This window comes from Camellia sinensis, chromosome 6 (assembly GCF_055761805.1).
Source record: "Camellia sinensis isolate YWXY chromosome 6, ASM5576180v1, whole genome shotgun sequence".
NCBI classification, from domain to species: Eukaryota; Viridiplantae; Streptophyta; class Magnoliopsida; order Ericales; family Theaceae; genus Camellia; species Camellia sinensis.
In genome coordinates, this window is record NC_138966.1 from 63,454,448 (window position 1) to 63,480,367 (window position 25,920).

A 25,920-nucleotide genomic window follows, 5' to 3' on the forward strand; every position below is an offset into this window, starting at 1 on the left:
AAAGACAACGTAGCGGATCCACTTACTAAAGGGTTAGCAAGAGAGTTAGTTGAGAATTCATCGAGGGGAATGAGAATTAAGCCTATTAAATAAGAGTTACCATAACGACAACCCAACCTAGTTGACTGGAGATCCCAAGATCTAGGTTCAAACGGACAACCGAGTTGTGTATAACTCATAAGGGTTACTGGGGAGTCAAACTCCTACCCATTTCTGTGATAAATAGTAATGTCTGCAGCGTCTTAGGTTAAGTAATACTTTTAATGATTCTTATATCTAGGAATACCTAGTGGAGTATGGCAAGATACTCTTCATAAGAATCACTTATGTAAGTGTGAACTGGGCCGGTTATATGAGATTTGTGAAGGGCTACAATTCTCTAAAGCACTCACAAAAGACCAGGTTGTTCAGGGCCAAAATGAACACAATAGTGAGAACTAAACTGTGTCTGGTAATATACTATGTGAGTTCTATTGTCTTGGTTTACACAAATGACTAAACAGTTCAAGACATCATGTTCACTAGTTAGCTAGTAAATCTGATAGTGTCTCACAGGGAAAGGTTCAAAGCCAAAAGTTACCTATCCTTTGCGAAATATTTCCAATTTCTGTGCTCTCTGCAATTAGATCATGTTGTTGCATTTTCTCTCTGTCAAATTCCATTTATGTAGGGGATTGCTGGAATTATGGTTTTTATAGGCTTATTTTCGGCCAACTTTGAGCCCAAATTTGAGTGAGTCCCACACGTCTTTTGAGGTCAATCCAAAGAAGTGACATGTTCCTTGTTGCATGGCAAGTCACACAGTGAAGGCAATTCATCAAAACCATTTATGAGTGAATGGGAAGTTGACGTCGTTTTCCGATTCATAAAATGGACAATTCAAGAAATAAAATGTGAGTTTCTTTAAAATGATTATCCCACATTGGAAACTTAAAAGAACTTATACGTATATATAAGTTCTAAGTGGCAACACTTGAGTTGGGCCCCAAAGGACATCCCAAGTTTGTAAAAGGGAGGAGTTATGGACAAAGTGAGCCTTAGCCCAAACCACCACATACGCACACCGCCATCGCCGTCCGTCCGACCGAACAGTCGAGCCATGCCGGTTGTGGGCCGGGTCGGCTCTAATATTAATTTATTTGAATTTTTTTCCAGAAATTCTTGTAGGAAAATTATTTTTTTCTGAATGAAATTAATTTAAATTTTGTGCCAAAATTGAATTTGATTTTCCGTCCAAATGTTGCCTCCTCAGTCCGAATTCCTAACAGATTAAAACTATTTTAACAAGTTTAAATTGCCCAACAGTTCCGGACAATTTTTCCCAGACAGATTCAAATCTGAAACTGTACCTGTTCATTTCAAAAACATATCTATTCATTTAAATTTCATACATGTTCGGACAGATCTGAATGGTCACCAATCTGCCTATAAAAGCAGATCTGTTCTAGCATTTCTAAGATTCAAAAAAAATCTTCTCTTCCCATTTTTGCTCTTTGTGTGCATTGCTTTTCATACTAGTTCAAAAGAAAAAATTCTCAAAGTATAGAACACAGGTTTTGCTCGCCGTATAGGTTATTTGGAGTGCTACTACAATCTGTGTAGACCACTGTATCCAGGGAGATAGACATCTTTTATTCGTAAGCACTGAAGCGGTGTGAATCTGTTTTAAAGACTGAGTGTCACACACTCGACTTGATCTATTTTTGTACTTATTCATTTCGATAAATAAATTTTGTAAGTAATTTATTTTTATTTGTTTAATTTGGTTTTAAGTTATTTATTTTACACAGAAAATTGTTCTAACAAATGGTAGTGTATTATACTGATCCATTACCATACTACCAATGTATCTCAATTTTTGAAATTTTTGAAGTTGAAACAAACTCAGACACTCCAATTTTTCCTTCTTCTCTTTTTGCTTTTGCTTTGTAGTTCGGAACCTATGCAGCTTCAGATATGTCCTTTTGTTTTGCTTGCTTTTTTTTTTTTTTTTGAAAACTCTCTTTTCTTTATAAAACTATGATTGCGGTTGGACCCAACAATTTATGAAGGAAAGAAAATTGTTATTCCCATTATGTCGAAAATGGCATAGCACTTTGAGCACAAAAAAACACTTCACAAAAATTTAAAACTGAGAATGATTGCTTTTGAATTAATTTTGAACCAGATAAGAGCCTTCAACCGACCAAAATGAAAAATATAACTCGATAAAAGAAAAACAAAAATAAGCTAAACAAGGCTTTGAAACACAACGTTAAGATTTGCTGCCTCTGCAGCCACTGTTCTGTTTGGCAGGAATTAAGCCCCGATTAGGCCTAAATAAACGCGGCCTAGTTTAAATAAGGGCGGTCGAAGCCAAATAGCGGCTGGGAAGTGGGATACAATTTTCTTGCACTTATCCATTCCCAATCTCTATATAAGGTGTTCTCTCATTGTTTTCTTTGCAGAACAACAAACTTTTGATATTTTGCTCCAAAGACGGAAATTTTGCTTGGCAATAGACTCAAGGATTGGATGGCCACTTCGGACGGCACAAACAAGGTAAACTTTAACGGTTTTGGCGTAAATACTCTTTTCTCTTTGAGCCACACTTTACTTTGTTTTCCGTTCCTTTATGCCGCTGCCCAATGTTAGGACCTATTCACTTATGTGTTTCGCTTCAGAACTCAAGAGATATGTGCCACTCTCGAAGAGTTTCAAGCATTGATGGAGTCCCGCTGAATGTAGAGATTATGCCCTAACCCCGTTTTGGCCATGCACGAGCTCTTGAACGAATATGTGGTCTTACTTTAAACGAGGTTTGGTTTTTGGCTCACGACAGAGAGTTGGATGTACATGGCTTGATTCATCAGTTTTCCGACATTAGGGAAAGGAGTGGCCTTCTCTGGCAAGGTCATCGTCAACACGCCCTCTACTTGTGCTTGCTAGCACACTTCCGACTTACCCCTAGTTGCAGCGGAGCCAGCATTAAGCTGATTGAAGTGGCCCAACGCCTCAAGGAATACCGAAGTTGCATAGGCTCGGCATTGGCCAAAACCTTAATCGGCTTAGATGTTTTCCACCAGTGGGATACTTCTCGGTTCGTAGGGAATCCACTACTTCTTCAGGTACTATTTCCCACCCTTTCTTATTTATGATTCTCACATCACTTTGGTAATCAATCTCTATTTTCTCTCAAAAGTCCTTCCCTTACTTTTTCTTCTCAATGCACATCTCTCTATTCTTTAATCTCTCTCCCTTCCCAGGTGTGGTTGATGGATAAACTAAAAGTTGTGGACCCTTGCCCCGAGTACTCTGCTAGATCTTACTTCTTTTGCTCACAGCTAGCGAACTTTCCCACAAAGGGGTTATGGTGTGACTAGATATGCAGTAGATCTGCAATTGACATTGCTTGGCGATGCCCTTGGCTTGACTTGCATGAGATGAGTTGCAGCATGTCTCGCTAGCCAAGGATACAACCGATTGGCCTGACACACTGTGTTTTCTATTTCCCATTCAGGTTCATATGACAGTCTAGGCTTGATCAGACCTGCTCTACTGAGGGGGTTCAATATTTGGCTTCATTCTTGACCCGTGCTTCACACTTGGCTCAGTACCTAAATGCTTGGAGAACGAAACAGCTCCTGGCCCTCGCTGTTGGCTTCAATCGTGCCCTTTCTGGCGAGTGCTTGGCTTGGCTTGAGGATAAAACACGGGTTGGGCCATCTTTGGTGATAGAGACTTCTGAAAGTCTGGACAAGAGATAGAGGACCACTACATGACTCATCTATGCCCTTAGTTCATTGCTTTGACTTTTCTCTTTAAGCTTTATGATGTAAAAGTAACTTTGATTTGGCTTGAGAGTTAGATGATGTGCTTATTTCTACTCTCTATTTTGAAATCATGTAATTAAAGTTGTGAGTACTGAAAATTTTTCTTTTTGGTCCATAGAATAGTCTGGTTTTGCAAAAAGTAAAATTTTGTGAAAATCAACTTCATTAAAACCTTTCAAAACAAATTTTCGTAAGCGGTCACTACCTGATACACATGGAATCAATCCTCAAGACGTACAATCCCAAATCAAGAAGATCATGACTACCCACAATTGCATTCACTTTTACTATTTTTCTGTCCCTTGTTATATCTTGCAACTAAATCTTCTGTCGAAATGGAGGTAAAACAATCAAGCCAACAGATGGTGAGCTGGATCGATCAAACAATGGATAGGACAAATGAGTTGAAAATGGTTAGGGCCGAACTTCAAGATGAAGTTGCCTACGTATCCCAAAGATGGGAATTAGGCCTTAAATAGTTCCTGAATAAGATTTATTCGGACATTAACTCTCTCCTTTTGCGCTCTAACTTTTGCCAAAGACGCCCTATCAGGTTTTCAACCTCACGAGCTCTAGTTTCATTTATTTGTATTTTTCCATGCTCTTACTTTTGCCTAGGTCGCCCTTTTGGATTTTCGGTCTAGCGAGCCTCTCAAGGGTAGTACTTTTTCAACTTGTTCATGTTGATCGGTTGTGAGAACCTCCGAACCATCCAAATCCATGAGAATGATTGCTCCTCATGACCAAATAGATTTGATGATGCAAGGACCAGTTCAATTGGGTCGGAACTTGCCCCTAGGATCATAGATAGGAGCTCAATTGTCTTTAAACAATATCTTCTTTCAGATTTCTTGACTTAACTTTCTTGTTGAATGCCCTAGCAATTCTGCGCTGGTATCTCTGGATGTGATACAACGCCTTTAACCTCCTTTCATCAAACAACATCATCTCTTCAAACCTGTTCTATTGCCAATCCGCCTCTCTTATCTGACACTCAGCCATGATTCTCAACGACGGCACCTCAATTTCAATCGGTAAAACAACCTCCATTCCATACACCAAGGAGTAGGGGGTTGCCCTTGTAGAAGTTTGGATTGATGTTCTATAACCCCACAAGGCGAAAGGTAGCTTGTCTAGCAAATCCTTGTAGGATTCCACCATTTTTCGTAGAATATTCTTGATGTTATTGTTCGCGGCCTCAACGGCTCCATTGGTTTACGGCCTATATGTCGACGACTTGTGGAAGGTCACATAGTACTTCTCAAGTAAATCTAACACTTCTTTTTTATAGTGTAAGTTGTTGTCTGATATTATTTCAATCGACACCCCATATCTGCAAATGATGTTATTCTTAATGAACTTGGCCACGTGCAAAGCTTTCAACACGGAATAGGACTGCACCTCTACCCATTTGGTGAAGTAGTCGATTGCTACTAAAATGAACTCGTGTCCATTCAAGCCTTTTGGTAAGACTGCTCCGATGACGTCTATGCCCCAAACTGAGAAAGGCCATAGTGAAGTCATATTGTAGAGTTTCGACAGAATATTCATGCGATTAGCATGGATTTGACACTTATGACATCGCCAAGCAAAGTTAACACCATTGTCCTCCATGGTTGACCAATAGTAACCTTGTCGGAGGATCTTCCTGGCTAACATTACACCATTCATGTGTGCTCCACACTCTCCTCCGTGAATGGCTTCCACAAGACGCTACGACTCTTCCTCTTCTACACAGCTTGTGCATTCCCAGATGCCCTCTTTTGTACAGCTTACTTCCACAGATGATGAACTAGATGGCTAGACGCTGCATTTACCTTTTATCTTTGTCATTTGCCCCTTGTGGATACATGTCCTCCAAAAAGTTCCAAATGTCATAGTACCAAGGATTCTTGTCCTGAACCACTTCTATTGCAGCTATTCTTCGTACACAGGCGCATACTTTTGTTCAATAATGATTGGGCGCTTCTTAACCCCAATCGGTATACCTACCATAGAGGACAGAGTTGCCAATGCATCAGCAAACCGATTGTTCTCCCTTAACAAATGTGTAAATGTCAATTTTTCGAACCTTGGAGTCAGGATGTCCAAGGTCTGGTGATAAATTTTCATTCTCTCTTCTTTAACCTACCAATCTCCATTGTCTTGGGAAACAACCAAATTCGAATCTTCGATGACATCCAACCTTATTGCCCCTAATTCTAAGGCAGCTTCTAATCCAGCAATACACGTCTCATGCTCAGCTTCGTTATTGGATACTTTGAAATGGAGTTTGAAAGCTAAGGATATATGGGAACCATCGGGTGCTATAAGCAACACGCCTATTCCATAACCGTATTGGTTAGCTACTACATCAAAGTACATTTTCCATGCATCTTCTTCTACCTGCAAGATCTCCTCATCTGAGAATAGGTACTCTACATCTTCCTCCCCTTCTACTGGATGGCCTGCCAGAAATTCGAAAAGAAGAAGCAACCAACGAGCTAGCCTACTCGTAAGTGCCGATTTTCTCAAAGAGATATTTAATGAGATCCAATCTCAAAACCAGAATTACTGAATGGGCTAATAGGTAGTGTCTCAATTTCCTAGTGGGCCAAACCAAAGCTAAACAAGTCCTCTCCAAATGTGTAACGAGTCTCACAATCCAACATCTTTTTACTCAGATAGTAAATGGTCTTTTCCACCTTTGCTTCTAACTCTTGTGCAAGCATGCATCCCATAGTTGAGTCTGTCACTGATAGGTACATGATCAGTGGCTTTCCCGACTCTGGTGGTGACAACACAGGTGAATTCTAAAAATACTATTTAACTTGTTCGAAGGCAAACTAACATCGGTCATCCCATTGGAATTCCCTCCCTTTTTTCAAAAGACCATATAATGATTCACAAGTCAAGATTAATTTGAAGATAAACCGTCTTATGAATTGCACTTTTCTCAGAAAGCCACGCACCTCCTTTCCAGTCCTTGGGTCTAAGGTATGCTTTTTCTTGTGAATTGTTCACTTGTTTGATATCTTTGAGAGATAAGTTACTGACTTGATCGTCGAAATGCCCCCAGGTGAACGAGCCACCGCAGTGTTATTTGTCTTCTTGTGTGCAGGTATTGGCTTAATTTATTCTGACACGTGCTCTCCAGCTAAGTTCCCCAAATCTCTACAAAGAGATCTATTTGGTTGTGAGGTCGAAAATCAACACCCACAGGAATTATCAATTACCTTAATTTTTTCTTCAATTCATTTACTTATTTTATGTATTGCTTTCATGATAGTTGCATGATGAAAATGAAAGTGGGAATGATGGATCCAACTTGAACAATGTCAAATGCAAATTGTTGAATTGGAATGAGACAAAGGCGGTGGTTGCGGAAGGCACAACTGCATTAACAAATTCTAAACAGTACATCATGTGCCTCTTAGCCCTGGGTGTTGGAAAGTATGGGTTAACCATGTCAAAGTCAATGTGCCATTATTTCACCCTAATTGTGAAGTATTTGCACTTGAGGATGCTGTTGGAAGCACCGTTGCTAGAGTACTTTGAGTAGAAATCTTAACATCTATAAATAGTTTTTTATATGACTTTGATGAATGGATTTCTATACTCTTCCGATAGTTTTGGATTTTGTTTAGAAACCTATATATGATATAGTTTTAGGATGGTTTAGAACTTTATGGACAATTTAGAACTTAAGGATAGTTCTTTTTGAATGGTTTTGAGCTTAAGGATAGTTTTTGAATGTTTGGAATGTACAACAATTATTGAATGTTCATAACTTATGGATATAGTTTCATTTTGATGCTTGAAATAATATTTTAGTGGTTGATTGATGCTTTGTGAAGCTTGTTTGTAATGCTTTCTTAGATTGTATAGAATAGGTCAAATAGAACATGCTGAATTAAAAATAAAATAAAAAATACACATTCTACGGTAAGCCAAAAAGGCCATTGTATGAAATTTTCAACACTAGTCTATGAATGTCGTCGTTTGTTGTACTTATCTTTTGTAGGTAGAATAGGTCGTTAAATTACATACTTTACAACGAACAATAAGGCGTTGTCATTTGTGAATTAACGGCGTGCAAAAATAGTTGTAGAAAAATTAAACACAACGCACAAAATCAGTTGTTAAAGGATTTTTAATGGTGTACTGTGGCATGCCATGAAAGTGAATGACTTTTCATAACTTGTCATAACACAGCTTTACATCATGTGTCGTAAAATCGTATCCAGGACATACATTTGATGCCATAAAAACCTATTTTTTTGTCGTGAAAACAAAGTTTTGTGATTCTCATTTTTTTTTTTTTTTTTTTTTGGGGGGGGGTGGGGGGTATACAAATATACAAGGGGCATTCCCAGGCCTTACAACACCAACAAAACAAAACCTAAACCATCAAAGAAAACCAAAACAAACTAAAAATTATGAAAAAGAAACCCAAGACTAAAACAAAGCAAGCTACAAATAAGAAAAAACAACCAAAAGCACAACAAATATAAGAAATATAAAGATCCCTGTACAGACCACAGTGGAAAGCTATTGAACCAAAGGCAAAAGACACCTGCAGGCACCAAGGAATCAACCTGGAACAAATCGGCAGTAGCAAACCAGAAGCAGACAGCAACCAAGGCAGTTGCAGCAGTAGCAGCCACCAGCACAACAAGCAGGCAGCAACCAGCAGCAGCAACCCAGCATTCACCCGCAACAAAGCAGCAACCAGCAACAAGCAGCAGCAGCAGCCACCAGCTGCACAGCATCACCAGCAGCAGCAGACAACAATAAGGAGCATACATCCCCAAGGAACCAACAGCAACCATAGAAAGTTCCAACCATCATAGATGCAATCCCAATCAACTCGAAACTACACCAACAGCACCAAAGCACAAACTAAGCAGAGGATACATCTGTTCGAGCACCACATAACTGGGGCTATGGGGGAGTTGAACAGATGAATGACCCTAAAAGAATAGCAGATATAACCTCCGAGTCCATGTTGATAAGCAAAAACATAGGTAGAACTAAACACTCAATATAGTCCTCAGTCACTCAATATGCATTTTTGCAATTTTTGTAAAACCCTAGTTTATTTTCTTAATCATTCACAATATGCATTTTGTTTTAGCCTAATACAATCATAATTTAATGTAGGTTTTGGGATGAAATGTGTATAGATGAAAAATTGAAGTGATTTTCCTCTTTTGTGCCTATTTCGTAGTCATATGCTTATCACATTATTTTTTTTTTTGATAAATCATATGCTTATCACATTATTGACTTCTATTAAAGACTTATACGGTAGAGTAACAAAAAAAAACATTGACACTTGACCAGAAATACAGGGGTTGACTGTCACGATTTCATGTGTAAAGACTAAAGTGAGATTTAGTGCAATGGTGTAAAGTGTAATTTACTCATAAAGCAAAGTCAAGTGCTCCAAGCATTGAAGTAAAACTCTCCAATGCCAATTGGGTCGGTATCGAAAGAAAATTAAATCATCTACTAGCACAAGACCAAATATCATCAATCGACAACATGAGAAGAAGAAAAGCAAAAATGGGGCTTATTCTTACAAAGTAATATTATAAATTCAAAATTTTTATTTAGAAATGTATCTAAAAATATCAATATGTGATTCAGATTTAATTTACACATCAATCCTACAATACTTCATTTAAATCTTAACTATTCTTTTACATTCTTGGTCATATTTCTAAGTTGTTAGACATTTTAACAAAATAAGCCACCTCTTTTTTTTTTAAAATTTTGTCTTTAGTGACTTTTTTTTCAAAATTATGTCAAATTTTTTTACTTTTCCAATCCATCTTGTGAGACAAATCTAAAAGTAAAAAAATTAAAAATCTAAAAAATATTTTAAAAGCCAAAACAAGCCCCAAAAAAAATCCACTATTTTAAGCTTATTTTTGTCTTTTCTGATTTTTTTTTTTTTTTTTTTCAATTTTTCGATTTGTCTATTCAAACTGAATCTAGAAGCCTAATATTTTTTAAAAATTTTAAAAAATAAATTTATTAAAGATGGAAAAAAGAAATTGCAAATCCCAAACACCTAATTATTGCACCACCAAAGCAAAAGCCCCCACTCACGTGGAAGTGGACTTTCTTGTTCGTTTGAGTTTCATTAAGCAGAAGAACATTGTATTCACATTTTTCACACTCTTCTTTATTCAATCCCTTAAATGCAAGATGCAAACAAAACCTAAAATAAGTTTAATTCTTTTATGCTTTAGATTCATTAAGCAAAAGAAAAATTGAAGAGAATTGAAAGAAATGAAATAAATAAATAAACTACTATTTCTACTTTATATTTTGTTCTTATCTTTTTCTTTTTTCTTCACAAATTTCTTCACAAATCTATAATTAAAACAGCCATATACCTATATTATAGCATGTGCACGTAAGAAATTAAATTGAGACTCAATATTGAACTAATTAAATAAGTGATGAATGTGAAATTTTGATAACTCAGTTCAACATTTAAAAAGATTTTTTTTAAAAAAATTATTAGATTTTAAACATCACCTTTTTGGTACACCCCAAACAGCTTAACTAGATTCATAACTTAAATTTTTGTACGTATCAAACAAATTTTCAAATTAAAAAATTCAACATTCAATTTTTGAGAGATCTGCTATTTACCCCTACCTTCAATCCTTGGAATCCCTATTTCTTTGAACCCCCACCCAGCAAAATGAGTCTCCTTCATTTTCTCTTTGAACCCCACCTTAATACCAACTATACCCCTAATTTTCCAAACCTTAACCTAATCTTAACCCTAATACCGTCCCCATCACCTCCAGCAACCCCTACCATCTCCGACCACCATCCAAAGCCCCTCATCACAGCAACCACAACTTCTCAGCACATCTCACCGCAACCATCGCCGCCACTCTTCAACCCCACAGCATCACTATCGCAAACCCCCCCATTCTTCCTCTTTCTCTTCTTCTTTAGCATCACTTGAGACGACGCCTAGGGTTTTTAGATCACAATCGCAGCTAGGGTTTTCAGATCACGATCTCAAATCGCAATAACGACTAGGGTTTTTAGATCGCGATCTCGATTAGGGTTTTCAGCAACAAACAAAAGGAATTGATAAGGGAGTCTTGCGGCAGTAGCACGAGGAGAAGATGAGTTGGGGAAGATCACTGGGACCGATGATGGTGGTGGTGGTGACCTGCGATGGTGCGAGTTGTATTTCTATGCTGCTAGGGTTTTGAGGTGGACGGCTTCTTCTCTCTCTTGCTATGTCTTCTGATTCATTTTCGATGGTAGAGGAGGGGGGTGATGATAGCGGTTATGGGGGAGGTGACGGAGGATGGGATTAGGGTTAGGGTTAGGGTTTAGGAAATTATGATTAGAAGATTAGGTATGAGGATAAAAGTGGAATTTTATGTTAGGACAAAATTGGAATTAAAAAAAATGGAAGCGGTGGTAGTTCTAAGAAGAAAAGTAGGGGTAAATAGCAGCCCTCATTTTTAATACTTAATTTAAAATTCAACATTCATAATTTAGTTGTGAATTTTTAGATTTTGGTTTTTAATTTTCTTAGAGCAACTCAGTGTGTGAGACCCCTAACTTTTGTAAACCCTATTGCATCCCTAAATTTTGAGTTATTAGTTCTTCGTTTATTCACAAATTTAACCCTAGAATCGAAGATGCATCACGAATAAACCCGTACAAAACCAAATCTATCCCGATAGCTTAGTAATCATTTTTATACGATAATATTAATTATTTAACTATGAGGCCCTTGACCTTTGTAATTTTATTTACACCCCTACTTTTGAACTATTTCAATAAAGACCCTCATTCCCTTATTTATTTTCAATTTTAGCTGTAGAGCAGAAAACACGCACCAACCGAAAACTCGCAGATCTTGATTGAAACCGGGAACTCAGGGATCATTCCAAAGTCCTAATAATAATTAAATTAATTCCCTAACTATATTTGCCAATCAAAAACCCTAGACTTTCGATTCTCATTACGACTCGCCATTTAATTTGAAATAAAGAAACTGTAACCAAATTGAAGTTCCAGATCCTAATTAAATTAAATATTGCACTTAAATAAATGTTCCAATACATGAATTAAACGAAAGCCCTCACATTTTTATTAAATCGATAATTGACCCCAAACTAGTACTAATATATATATATACACACACTTGTACCTTTAAACCTATATTATACACTATATTTTGCAATTTCCAACAATTGTACACAAGAAAAAAATAAATTAATTCCCTCAAATCAGCCCACATGGCTAGCCACCCTAGGGAATAGAAAATTATACAACTTTTTCAAACCATATCCATGAAATCAAGGAAAAGTGTTGGCAAGTACCCCTAAAACATGGAACCATGCCTCCACCCTAAGTCCACTCCTAACCAAATCCTAACTAGATCACGATTAATTGTATAATTAAGGCCTCTGATCATTCACCATTCCATTAGATTCCAAGTAAAACTAAAATATCCAATCCAATTCCAACCAATGGACACTTTAGACCTTTAGCACCAATTTTCCTATAAAAGAAACCTCACCCCTAGCATTTTACATACAATAACACACATACAAACACTTCATTCAGCTGAGAGTAAGAGAGGGAAAGAGAGTGAGCTTGGTGGAAGAAAGGAAAGAAAGAGAAGGTCTTGTTAGTTAACCAACCAAGCCTCAAGTAAGCCATAACACAACTCTCTCTTTTATTTTCCTTTTTCAAATACATGTTATTAGAGTCTTGAAATAATATTTTCAGATGTGTTGTAATGGTGTTCATGTGCTCAAAGTTGATGAATTGGGGCTTGATCCTTCTTCTACGCATATTTCCTCTTAATAGATGCAAAACTACCATTTTTCTTCTCATATATCATATTATTTCCAAAGGCACACCATCTCTCTAAAAATCCGAGTTATTGATACATTATTTAGTATGTTTCCATCACAAAATAAGTGAAAAACCTATTTTACAGCCAAATTTCAAAAATTCTAGAAAAATATAGAAAAATCTCATGGACGTCAGGTTTATGTCAAAAACTTCCTTAAAGAGTTTGCTTTCAAGGAAAATTGGTTTCATTGAAAACGAGCGAGCGGTTTGAAACAAAATAGGATTTTCATAAAAGTCAACAAATCTGGACAGCGCTGGTGTGTTTCTTAAATAACTAAAAATCTAGAAAGCTATTCCATTTCCGAAAAATATTTCGAAAACTAGATAAAATTATCTACGAACCATAGGAAGGCCAGGCTCGGGAAAAATCTGAAATGATCCTTTTGATTTTAATCTTTAAATGGTACTGAATCTGGAAATTTAGTTTTGCATTGGCATTCTAAGCTCTTGTCTTCATGAATATGCTTATCAGCATATGATCATGTCTTGGTATGATATTTCATGTATTATGATTATGTTCATTATCTTCTTCATTTGATGATGCTCATACTGATGTGGATATTACTATCTTATTAAGTTGTTCTAACTTTAATTTAAGACATCTAACTCAACGGAAACCTTAATTGGGGTGGTATTGGGTTTTCGATCACTTAAATAATGAAGAGATCATAATGTGTTATGTATGGATTGATGGGATGTGCTCCCTAATAAAATGTTAAGTCTTGCGTAAGCGGTTATCACGTAAACCCTAAAATGGAAAGGACGTATTCAGATTCTTTGCGATGGTTTGATTGGTGAGATAAGGTTGGGTTCAGATGGGACATTCAAGAGGATAAAACTTTTTTGGAAGGATAAAGTGGGATTCGGGATGATAAAACCTTTTTCTTTTCGTCATCCCTTTTGAAGCCCTGCGGGTGACTCTACGCGATATATAACTGTTGGTAGGTATTCGAGGTAAGTTCTGCAACAAAGCAGCAAAAGGGAGAGTTCTGAATAGTCTGGTGTTCAATTCTTGTGGTTGGGAGGACAAAATCTCTTTGGGGAATTTCTAAATTATTGGCGTCTAACCTTGTAATCCTTTATTATTGAATGATTATCATGCTTCATTATCACTTGCTTGTTACAATTGTGATGGCGAATACGATTAGGAAAAAGGGACAAGGTGTCTGTGTGCATTTATTGGGCATTCAAAACTCATAGCGTTTCATGCCAGGTAGGTCGATGGCAAAGCTGAAATATTTGAAAACGTATGGCTATCCTTTGAGAGTTAGGAACTAGTTATGTAAACACGTTTTGAGTTTGTACGTGATTAATCCTTGTAGTAATTAAGACCTGTTTTGTAATTATTATACATATCATTTGTAACCTATCCGCATACTCCGTCAACTCATGTAAACCTTGTCCGTCAACTCATGTAAACCTTGTGTTAATACTTTGTCAAGATTTGTCAAAAACGTATCTTTACTATCTAAGGTAGTTGAACTTAGAAGGGAGGCTATATTGACTCTTCTGACCTTCTTGAGATCTTGCTTGATTATTAACCAAATGACTCATTAGTGATATTTCCTACTCTTCTAACCTTACATAAACCATGTATTTATTTGTTAATATATTATCTGATGTTTCCGATTTTTGGGGCATCACACGGTGGCTAGCCATTGGAGCTGCTATAGGCAAAATTTGGCAAGAGTTGCAACTTTATGTTCTCCAATGGTCTGCTATAACCTGTGCTAAATTATAGCAATGCCAAAATTATTATCAAATTTGACACAAGTTTCGGCATTACCAAATCTTCCACATCATCAACCCAAATGCGATCTCTTTTTTCGATCTCCTTTTCAATACTTTTCTAGCAAAATCATCATAAACACAAGATAAATAAATAAATAAATAAATAAATAACCAATTTTTTTTTTTTTTTTTTTGGTCCATTTAGTCAAGTGGAACCTAAAAGTGAAAATTTTTAAAATTAAAAAAAAAAAAAAAATTCACTAAAGACCAAAAAAATAACAAAAAGTACTAAATTTTTTTTATATATATATAATGTATTCCGAAAAAAGTTTTAAAAACATCACATGCACAACCAAAAAAAACAAAAGGAAAGTTAGTTAGCATTATGCCAAAATGGCATGTCACTATTACTATAATTTGACATTTTGCTACTATAACATGTCAAATTATAACTTTAACAATACTAAAATAGGTATCACTAAGATGCTCTTGGATAATTACCACCCAAAAAAAAAAAAAAATGCTCTTAGACAACATCTCATAAGCATATTAGTCCACAAATTTGCTCTGGTCCAGCAAAATTGACAACTTGCCTTTCTTTTCAACAAAGGCGCACAAAAGAAGGGTGATTGATTGCTATTAGGCTAGAGGAGGGACTTGAAGAGGGACTTGAAGGGGGACTCGAACAATTCTTATATGATTTTTTTAATTTTTATTTTTCTCTCATGATTGAAACTCCAAAAATAATGATAACAACATAATATGTTCTACTGTTCTAAAGATGTTTTGATAAAGCAAAAAAGAAAAAAGAAAAGAAAATGAAAAGAATTAAATTGATAATGAGGGAAGTAGACAGGTTGAAAGGTGACTTTTAATGTCACCTGCGAAGGAGCAAAAATAACAATTTGCAAAAGTACTACAAAAAATCAGACCTTTTGCAATGGTCTCAACCGTCACATAAAGACCACATGTCGTTGCAATAAAAATTTGCAACGAAATAGCGACGGAAAATGGGGGGTGACGAAAGGGAGAGTGACAAAAGGTATTTGCAACAGTTACAAACCGTGGCTTTCTTGTAGCGACAGTAAATTAATAATTTTTGCGACAGTTTAATCTGACACAAAAAAGCGAGAAAAATATAACTTTTAGCGACAATTTAAGATGCCATCACCCAAAAAAAATTTAGAGACGGTAACTGACATCGCAAAAAGTATTATTAGCGACGGTCTTAAACATCGCAAAAAAAATAATTAAATCAATAATGTATTCGCGACAGTTTAAACCGTCGCTAAAGATGGCACTAATATGTATATGCGAGAAGTTAACCCGTTGCTAATAAAATGAAAGGAAATGATGATTACATTAGGGACGGTTTATTACTATCGCAAAATAATTATTTTCATAAGATAAATATATATTTTATTAATTCATTCGTGTACAAATTATTAATATTTTCTAAAATAAAATACATCCACACACATCCACATTCACATTCACAAATAATATATATACAAATAATAATATATGTACCCTGTAACAATATAATGTCAACCAAACATTCTTTACAAAAAAATATATAAAACATCCTTCAACAATATCAACCAAACATTCTTTACAAAAATATATAAAACATCCTTCAACAATAGCAATAATTTTGGGTAATTACACTTTGCACCCCAACATTTTGCACCAAATCTCACTTTGGCCCCTACATATGAAATCATGACAGTTAACCCTTTACACTTTTGGTCAAATTTTATTTTTGTACATGAAATTGTGACAGCCAACCCCCTATACTTTTGGTCAAAACTCAATTTGGTCCCTATTCAAGTGTTAATGTCCTCTTTCTATTACTCAATTATTTAATTTTTTTAACAGAATCTAGTCATGTGATAAGAATGTGACTATTATATAAGGGTAAGAAAGAAAAATTATCTACATTTCCCACCAATACACACTTTATCCCAAGATTTACATCAAAATATGACTGTATTAGGCTAAAACAAAACACAGATTGTGAATAATTAAGAAGATGAACTAAGATTTTACATAAATTGGAATCATGAAACTCTATTTTTCACAGTAACACAGTCTTTTATCTATTCATCTTTCTTTCTCTTTGATTTCTTTGTCGCATTTTTTCTTTTAATTTCAAAAGCTCTATTTTCTAACCTTTTCGTCTCAATTTTTACTATACGAACACACACGCACATATATATATGTTGTCTTATATAACCCTCATATACTTATTACGTAGGATAAAGTGTATTGGTGAAAAACATGGATAATTTTCCTCTCTTACCATCATTTCGTACTCACATTTTTATCACATGACTGAATTTTGTTCAAAATTTAAAAACGAAGTAACAAAAGAGGGATATTCATACTAGTGTAGGGATCAAAGTGGGATTTGAGTAAAAATGCATTGAGTTGACTGTCACGATTTCATGTACAGGAACAAAAATAGAATTTGACCAGAAGTGCAGGGGGTTGACTGTCATGATTTCATGTATAGGGGCCAAAATGAGATTTGATGCAAAGTGCAAAGGTGCAAAGGTGCAAAGTGTAATTTACTCAATAATTTTTTATAATTCAATAACTCAAATTTGTATCTAAAACAAAACAAAAATATTAACAATACAAATATTTTATTTTATTTTTATTTTTTTTAATAAATAAATGGATTTTATTAGAAAAGCATCAAGATGATGCAAGGAATACAAAAACCACCCACAAAGGGCCAACCAAACTGTCTAAGTAAATCCTCCACAAAATCTACAAAAACCAAAACGCTTGGATCGGCTAAACCTGTAACCCAACTATGCAAAACCAGCAACAACCGACTCTCAAGCTAGGAAACGGAACGGCACTCAATTTGAAAAACACGCCTATTCCGCTCCAACCACACCAACCACATCAAACAGTGAGAAGCCAGAACCCAAGCCTTCCAACGCCGCTTCCCCACCCTAACCCCACCCCAACTTTGAACCACATCCAATAACGACCCCGGTTGCACCCAAACCATCCCAAACAAAGCCACAACAAAATTCCAAAGCCGAGACACAACTGGACAATGTAAAAGCAAGTGATCCACCGTTTCCCCATCCCTACAGCACATGCAACACCAATTAACCAGAACCTGCCCCCGCCGACGCAAGTTATCAATAGTCAAAATCTTCCCCAAAGCAACAGTCCAAACAAAGAGAGCCACCTTGGAAGGTGAACCCGTCACCCAAATGCTCTTCCAAGGAAACACTACCCCACTCCCCCCCCCCTCAAGCATACCATAAAAAGAAGACACTAAAAACACCCCTTTAGAACTCGAACAATCCCACACCAAAGAGTCCGCTCCATCCCCCCCATCCTTAACACCATACAAAACGCCCAACAAGTCCACCAGTTGATCCAACTCCCAATCTTGCACATTACGGCGAAGGTGAACATTCCAAACAAACACCTGCCCCTGCCTAACTCTAAAAGACTCCACCAACTCCTCCCCATCCGCAGCAATAGCATAAATCATAGGAAATATACTCGCCAAAGGCACCTCGCTACACCACTGATCCTGCCAAAAACGAGTCCTATCCCCTACCCCCACCTTAATCCGAGTCCTATCCCAAAACTCTGTCCACCCTAGCCAAATCCCTTTCCACAACCCACGACCATGAGGATGGACCACCCCCTTTGAGCACCACCCCCTCTGGCCATGCCATACTTCGCCACCACCACCCTCCTCCATAACCACTCCCTCTCCATAGCAAAACGCCACAACCATTTCCCAAAAAGAGCCCGGTTAAAACCCACCAACCCCTTAACGCCTAAGCCCCCCCTCCTTTGGAATACAAATCCCATCCCAAGCCACCAAATGATAATGAAAACTCTTCCCTCCACCACCCCACAAAAAATCTCATTTCAACTTTTCCAACCGCCTAGCAACCGCCACAGGAATCACATGCAACGACATACAGTATGTCGGAATACTAGAAAGGACACTCTCGATCAATGTGGGCCGCCCTCCCTTAGACAAATACTGTCGCTTCCACCCCGCCAACCTTCACTGCACTCTATCTACCACTCCATCCCACACTCCTTTCGCCTTAAAGGTAGCCCTCAAAGGAAGGAAGCCCCAAATAGGAAACTGCTAACTGAGCCACCTTACACCCCAAAATAGCTGCCAACACCGGAAGACGAACCACCTTGCCCATAGGAATTAATTCTGACTTGGCCAAATTAACTCGGAGCCCAGACACCGCCTCAAAGCACAACACCACACATCGTAAATGCCCAATTTGATCTGCATCCGCATCACAAAAGATAAGCGCATTATCAGCATAAAAGAGATGAGAAACCACCAAAGGAGCAAGCCCTTGCCCCACCTTGAAACCCGTCAACAAACCCCCTTGAACTGCTGTAGACAATAAACGACTCAACGCCTCCATCACCAAAATAAACAATAAAGGAGATAGAGAATCCCCTTGCCATAATCCTCGCCATGCAGCAAAAAAGCCAGCTAGAGTGCCATTAACCAAGACTGATAACCGCACCGTAGAAATGCAAAACTGAATCCACTGCCTCCATCACTCCCCAAAACCAATCCGTTGAAGCACATACACCAAAAAATTCCGATTCACATTATCATAAGCTTTCTCAATATCCAGCTTGCACATAATCCCCGCCTTCCCTTGCCGAACCCGTGAGTCCACACATTCATTAGCCACAAGCACAACATCCAAAATTTGACTACCCCTCACAAACGCATTCTGAGACTCTGACACCACCCCCTCCAAGACACCCCAAAGTCTATTAGCCAGAACTTTAGCAAATAATTTGTAGACACTACCCAAAAGACTGATTGGCCGAAACTCTCTAATATCCTACGCCCCACCTTTCTTGGGAATCAAAGCAATAAAAGTGGCATTAAGACTCTTCTCAAACTGGCCCTCCTGATAAAACTGATCAAATACGGCCATCACTTCCGCCTTCACCACCCCCCAACAATGCTAGAAGAAGGCCATGGAAAAGCCATCCGACCCAGGGACTTTATCCCCGAACACACTTCTCAACGCACCCCAAACCTCCTCCTCTGCAAACAGGCGCTCCAGCATCGACACCGCCTCATCTGAAATAGTATCAAAAGTAACTCCCACCAAATCCGGTCGCCACCCCTCCCCTTCATCCCTATAAAGATGATGGTAGAAACCCACGATACCATTTCGAATATCCACTTCTGAGGAAAGCAGCACCCCATTGACCCACAACCGCCCTATCTGATTCACCCGCCGGTGAGCATTTGCCATTCGATGGAAAAATTTAGTCCCCATCCCTCAACCACAAACACCTGGACTTCTAGCGATAACTAGTCTCCTCCATCCTAGCAATCCGCCCATAATCCTTTTGCGCCCCCTCCCAACACACCACATCATCTACCGACAAGCCCTCTCTTTCTTCCATCTCATCCAACCCCTGCAAAATCAACAAAGTACTCGTCTTCTGTACCTCCAACTGACTAAACACTTCCTGATTCCACCGCTTCAAATCAGATTTAAGCAACTTTAACTTTTGCGCCATCCAGGTACTAGGCAACCCAGCCACACTATAACTCCCCCACCACTCCTTTACCGTCTCGCCAAAACCTCCGAGCTGTAACCACATATTCTCAAAACGAAAAGGCGTTGGGCCACGCCGCACTCCCCCACTATCCAAAAGGACAGGCCAATGATTCGAGACCGGACGCTGTAATCGAGCCTAGAACATCTGGGAGAAATGCTCTTCCCAATCCCCCGTGACCAGGAATCTATCAATACGAGACATTGCCCGACCGCCGAACCAGGTGTAACCCCCTCTCTGCAACGGCATATCGATCAACTCCATCGTATCAATAAAAGAGGAGAACGCCTTCATCGGCCCCATCACCTGCCTACCCCGTCTTCTCTTCTGGACTCTGCATAACGTTGAAATCTCCACCTACACACCAAGGCCTCTCCCAACAAAAAGCAACAGCCTGTAACTCCTTCCAAAGTCTCCCGCTCCAATCTCCTAACCAGCCCATACACCTTCGTAAAAACCCAACGAAAATCATCATCCACACATCTGAACAGACAAGATAAGGAAAAACTTCCCACCTCTACCCCCTCCTGCACCACCACCCGATTATCCCAACACATAAGAACACCACTTGCTGCCCCTATAGCTAGTTGGAAGGCCCAATCCACATGCCTACCACCCTAGATATCCCTTAAAACATCCACCCCCACACACTTCATTTTGGTTTCCTGAAGGCACACCACATCCGCTCTAGCACTCTTCAGTACTGATTTAACCACTACCCTTTTTCCTTTATCATTTAAACCCCGCACATTCCAAATCAATATTTTCAAATGCATGGCAACAACAAAGGATCTCCACGCCCCTTCCTCATCCGCCGACCAACCCCGGTCCTATTACAATCATAATTAATGGAGCACTCTAATCTGCGTAATTCCCGGCCTCCTCTATCCTTCTGGCCCGTGCTCTGTAACTCTTGCACCCTTGACACACCCCCTCGCCATCACATCTCAATGGCCGAAAACAGTTTCAAAGCCTCTTCCTCATGCCCTTCAAAAGAAACACCCAAAAATTTACTAACCTCAACAATTCGAGCCAACACCCACTCAGAAACCTCATTCGACGTTGGTGGCTACTCTGTCTGGAAATGCACCTCCGAATCCTGCGCTGTATCGGACTAAGAGATGGGCGCCACCATTTCCCCAGCTTCCATTGCCAATGGCTGAAGGACTATAGCTAGGCCATCACCAATCTCGACCCCACCAACCACCGATTCTGCCCCCACTCTTCATGGTCCTCCTGACATCTCTATTCTGCCCTACCGAGCTCCTCCCCAAGCAGCGGAAGTAATCCACCAGCCACTGTGTGCTGCCCATGGTGTAACAGCAACGTAGGAGACCCCACCGGCCTGAGAGGCATTAACGTGTCGTCCGTCCCCCAACATTAGCGCCTCACCACCGTTATTCCGGTGACCTGACCCAATAGCAGCATATAACGACCCAAAGACCTGGTCTATCGTCGGGTTCACCTATGGGCCCACCTTCCTTGCTGGAACAGGTAATCCTTGAGCTAGGGCCCGAGAAGAGTTCAAAAACCCACTGGGCCACACAACTGGATCTCCAGTTAAAGAAGACTAGGCCACATGCATAGGCACCCAAGTGGTAGAGCCTAAAACCCCCTGGCCCACCTTCTTAACTTGAGAGGCCACAGGGCCCAAATTTCCCTGGCCCAATTTATTGATTAAAGGCCTTGCATATGGTCCGCCACATACCCATCTCTCAGACCCAACTTCCCAAAGCTACGACTTTCCCTAAATCGTCCATACCCCCAATTCCGCCGATCTTCACGCCTCCATACTCGGGTTTCCATATTCATTACAATCGCCAGCTGGGAAGCTTCAACTGGCGGCCCCGACTCCGGCCAAACTAGTAACAAGTACAACCACGACTTCCAACGGAGCAAAACCCTAGCAGTAAGGCTTCTCCCTTTTCGAACCAGCAACCGAACCATTCCCAAGTTAGTCGACTGTTCGTCGACCTCCACAAAACCCCCACACCAATCGCCGATAGCCCGATAGGTTTCTTCCCCACAGAGGTGCAAAGGTATACCCATCACTTTAACCCATTTATACATCCCCGCTCCCGACGTCTTCCCCTTGTCGCAGAGCACAGTCGGTGACCACCATCACAGAGCTAAATTGCATCCATCAATCACCCATCTGCGGCACAACACACCTTCGACCTCACTCCAAGCTGGGAAAACAAACAAGAAAGCCTGACTTCCTATCAGACGAATCTCCACTCGCCCAACCCCCTTCCACCAACGGCCAACCCAATCCACCATAGCTGAGAACCCAACTCCTCTGCTCCCCACCTCTCCCACATAACCCATCAGCACCCTCTCCAACAAATGAGACCACCCCTCCTCTGACACACCCTGCACTACCACCTCATCAACCTCTAGCAAGTCAACTACCCCCGCAGCCGCTGTGGCCACTCTTTACCCTTTCAGCGCCTTCTTACCCGCATCAATCCAGATCACCCAACCATCCCCTTTAGCAAATCCTTCCAAAACCAGTGCCACACCCTCCCAGCCTTCCCCAAAATCCGAAATGGAAAGAAAAATCTGAGTTCTTTTACCCTCCGAGGTAACCACGATCTGAAACGAAGAACTGCCATCGCCCTTTGTACGAATCCAAACCGCCACACTGCGTCGTTTCCCCTCCAGTCGACCCGCAAATGATTGACGGCCTTGGTTCCGCAATGCCCATCTCATCTTCTCACCTATCCATCATACTTCAAACCCCACCAACCTGACTTCCCACGCAAGCCTTGTCCTCGCTCCACAATGGACAAACATCAATGACCCCCAGACATCTCCAACGTCTCCTCAATCTCAAAGGACCGTCCGCCAAGAAAGAGGATCCGCCAGCGAGGGCCACTCTCCTCCTCATCGGAAGCATTCCAGGTAATTACCACATCCCACCGGAAATCGCTTCTAAATATGAAAATAATTAGAGAGAATTTTTCCTAAAACAATCAAATATACCTACATTTCTCGCCTATATTAAAGAAGTAAAATGTGTGCATCATTCATCAATACAAATAAAAAATATATATTATAGTTTGTTTTAGTATCAACAGTAAGCTCCAATATCGATATGTGAATATATCACTTACTCAAAAGGGTAGCATCTACAAAAAAAAACAAAAATTAATAATTATTTACGATATAATTAATTTCAAACTTACAAAAAAAAATGTAAAATATTTTATATTTATTTCAAAAAATAAATAAATAAATAAGATTATAACATATACGTGAATCAAGTGCCACACCATGTATCTTCCAATAGTTTCTCCAACTTTTCTAAGACCACAGGATGGTGTTTCCAAACGAGCATTTGGCCTTTCGCTTTTAAGACAGACTTTGCAATATTCAGGGCCAATTGAAACTCCATCAATTTCACACAACAGATCGTCACTGATAAGAAGTCCCAAGTCAATTGGACTATTGGTATACGTGAACTATCTAAAAAGACTTTAATTACATCCCACAATAATGATAATACTATTAAAATCAAGTACTAATTGAACACATTCTGCCACAATCTAACAATAATCGAATAAACACAAAATAAGAAATGTAAAGCCCCAAAATAATAACCCATCTTACGATAATCAATAGAAAACACAAACAAGCTAAATATTAACATTTTATTTATATTCCTTTACCATACAAAAGATGACATATCCGAGTATACATTCATAAATCTTAGATCTTGAATCTATAGCATATGTCACATATGAGTAAACTGAAATAAAAGTGTAATACAAATAAGTTAAATCCGAATGGCTACATCTTCCCAAGACATTACTTGGTTACAACAAAATGGATAAAGTCAAACAATTAAAAGCCTTAGACTTGTACAAAATATAATTACAACAAAATAAATAAAAATGAACCTTCAACTCCACGGTCCTCCCAATCTAAATCGTTGGTGGAGGCATATCACCAGCAGCTGAAAGTTGTTTTCCACGTAGGGTGGGCTAAAACCCAGTTTTGATATTTTAACACTATGTATGAAACTTAACGAAATCACAAGGTGAATATGCACATGCATGCCATTTGCCAAAACATTATACTTTTCCATCTCAAAATAATGCAATGTCATTATCAATATATTTCAATTCATGAAAATACACTTTTATATCAGAAAATAGGGCAGCGAATACAAAACACTGGGAATCTCTAAATACGTGTTTGTCAGTAGGCTATACAAACACTACCAAAGTCATTTTACCAGTACTAACCAGAAAGATCGACACCTAATCGCACGGGTTTCTAAACTTTTACTAAGGACACGTAGGCCAACAATATAAACCACCACCACACGTCCTAACCAGATTCACTATGGTATACACCCTTTTTTTTTCCAAAAAACAATACATTTTCAATGTTCAAGTATGAAACAATGCTCGATGCAAGAAGTATGAGCAATCAGTTTTAATTTAACCTAATCCTCATGCAATTTCTATAACAATCAAAGCTATCTTCTACCGATAGCCCAAAACAGATACATCTACTCAACAGATAAATTTTTCAACAATAGCTAAAATCTCGTAATTTCAAAACGGGAGCGATAATACATATCTGACTCCACTCTCATTATCAACAAATACATTCTCCTTACATTTTTGAATCCCAACAACTTTTTCTTTACTTTCATAAACCAAACCTCCATGATTTCCGAACAAAATCTCCTCTGTTCTTTATAATCTCAATTAAGGAAAAAGTTTCCAAAATTTCAACACAACCCAACAATATATACACTCCCACAACCTTTCTCTAGAATTTATTCAAAAAACCCCTATTTTATATTTCAAAATCAAACCCTAAATTTAACCCTAAATTTCCAAATCACTAAATCCTTTTTAAAGAGCAAATAACTAAGCTAAGAATCATATTAAAGGTTGAAGATATCGCTACATCAAGTTTAGAAGAGGAAAAAAACAAGAGTTGAAGTTTGATGGAGCCAAAATAAGATCCTCTCCGATTGAAACGAAGCTCTCGACGAGCTCTACTTTTTTCTCCAAGGAGCAATGGTGGAGAAATCAACGAATGATGGAGTATTTGTAATTTTAAGGTAAGAACGAGAACGAGAGAGAGAGAAAGAATTAGGGTTTGGAATGTTTTAGAGAGAGGAATGAAAAAAGTAATTTAAAAACCCTTTTTCCCGAACTGATATACGCACAGACCGCTCGAGCGACCAAACCACCACTTGAGCGTCAGACACAATAAGTGAGATGGCTTAAGCGATCAAAACAACACTCAAGCGCACGATGACCCCTTGCCAGAAATTTTGCAGACTAGACTGCTCAAGTACAAAAAAGACCGCTCGAGCGAAGATCACCTTACTCTAAGAAGTTTTGCAGACTTGCAAAAATAATGGGAGATCTCAAATACTGCTCGAGTGACCAAAACACGAACTCGAGTGAACAAGAAGAAAACTGGACATCCAGACTTTTGAAAACTAACTCCTAACCTGTTTCAAACACAACCAACAACTCAACTCAACTACCATCAAGATGATAAAGGACATAAACAATAATTAAAGGTACAGAATCCTAGATCTAAGAGTATGAAATGGGTCGGGTCTAAACCGGAACAATTATAATAAATCTAGCCAAATAATTGTGCTTAAACATAGGCATAGCAACCCCTAGTAGTTCATGCTAGTAGACATGAAACAAATGTGAGATTAACGACAAAAAGACAATATAGGTGACACAAAACAAAGAGCACATAATCAATGTCAAGAGGTCAAGTCCTGTCTTTTCCAACAAGTCATTTGTGCCTAGTTAGTGTGCATCAAGTTTCATCGACATCCGACACTATTTAATCATTTTAGTGTGTCAACTGGTTTGGAAAAAGAGTT

At 38.7% G+C, this 25,920-nt stretch overlaps 1 protein-coding gene across 15 annotated transcripts in view; it reads right to left on the reverse strand.

Moving 5' to 3' along the window:
• Positions 1-25,920, reverse strand: part of LOC114319594 (uncharacterized) — a 66,056-nt gene that overhangs the window by 17,788 nt on the left and 22,348 nt on the right. For 5 of the 15 annotated variants that reach the window (XR_014332411.1, XR_014332409.1, XR_014332408.1 and 2 more), the window contains one exon: positions 8,178-8,667. The exons of 4 other annotated variants lie outside the window; for them this stretch is intronic. The gene's annotated coding sequence lies outside the window, so the exon portion shown is untranslated. Of the gene's footprint in view, positions 1-8,177; positions 8,668-23,672; positions 24,059-25,920 lie in introns of those variants that run through there. 6 more of the 15 variants (XR_014332410.1, XR_014332406.1, XR_014332402.1 and 3 more) reach the window with 4 other exon arrangements.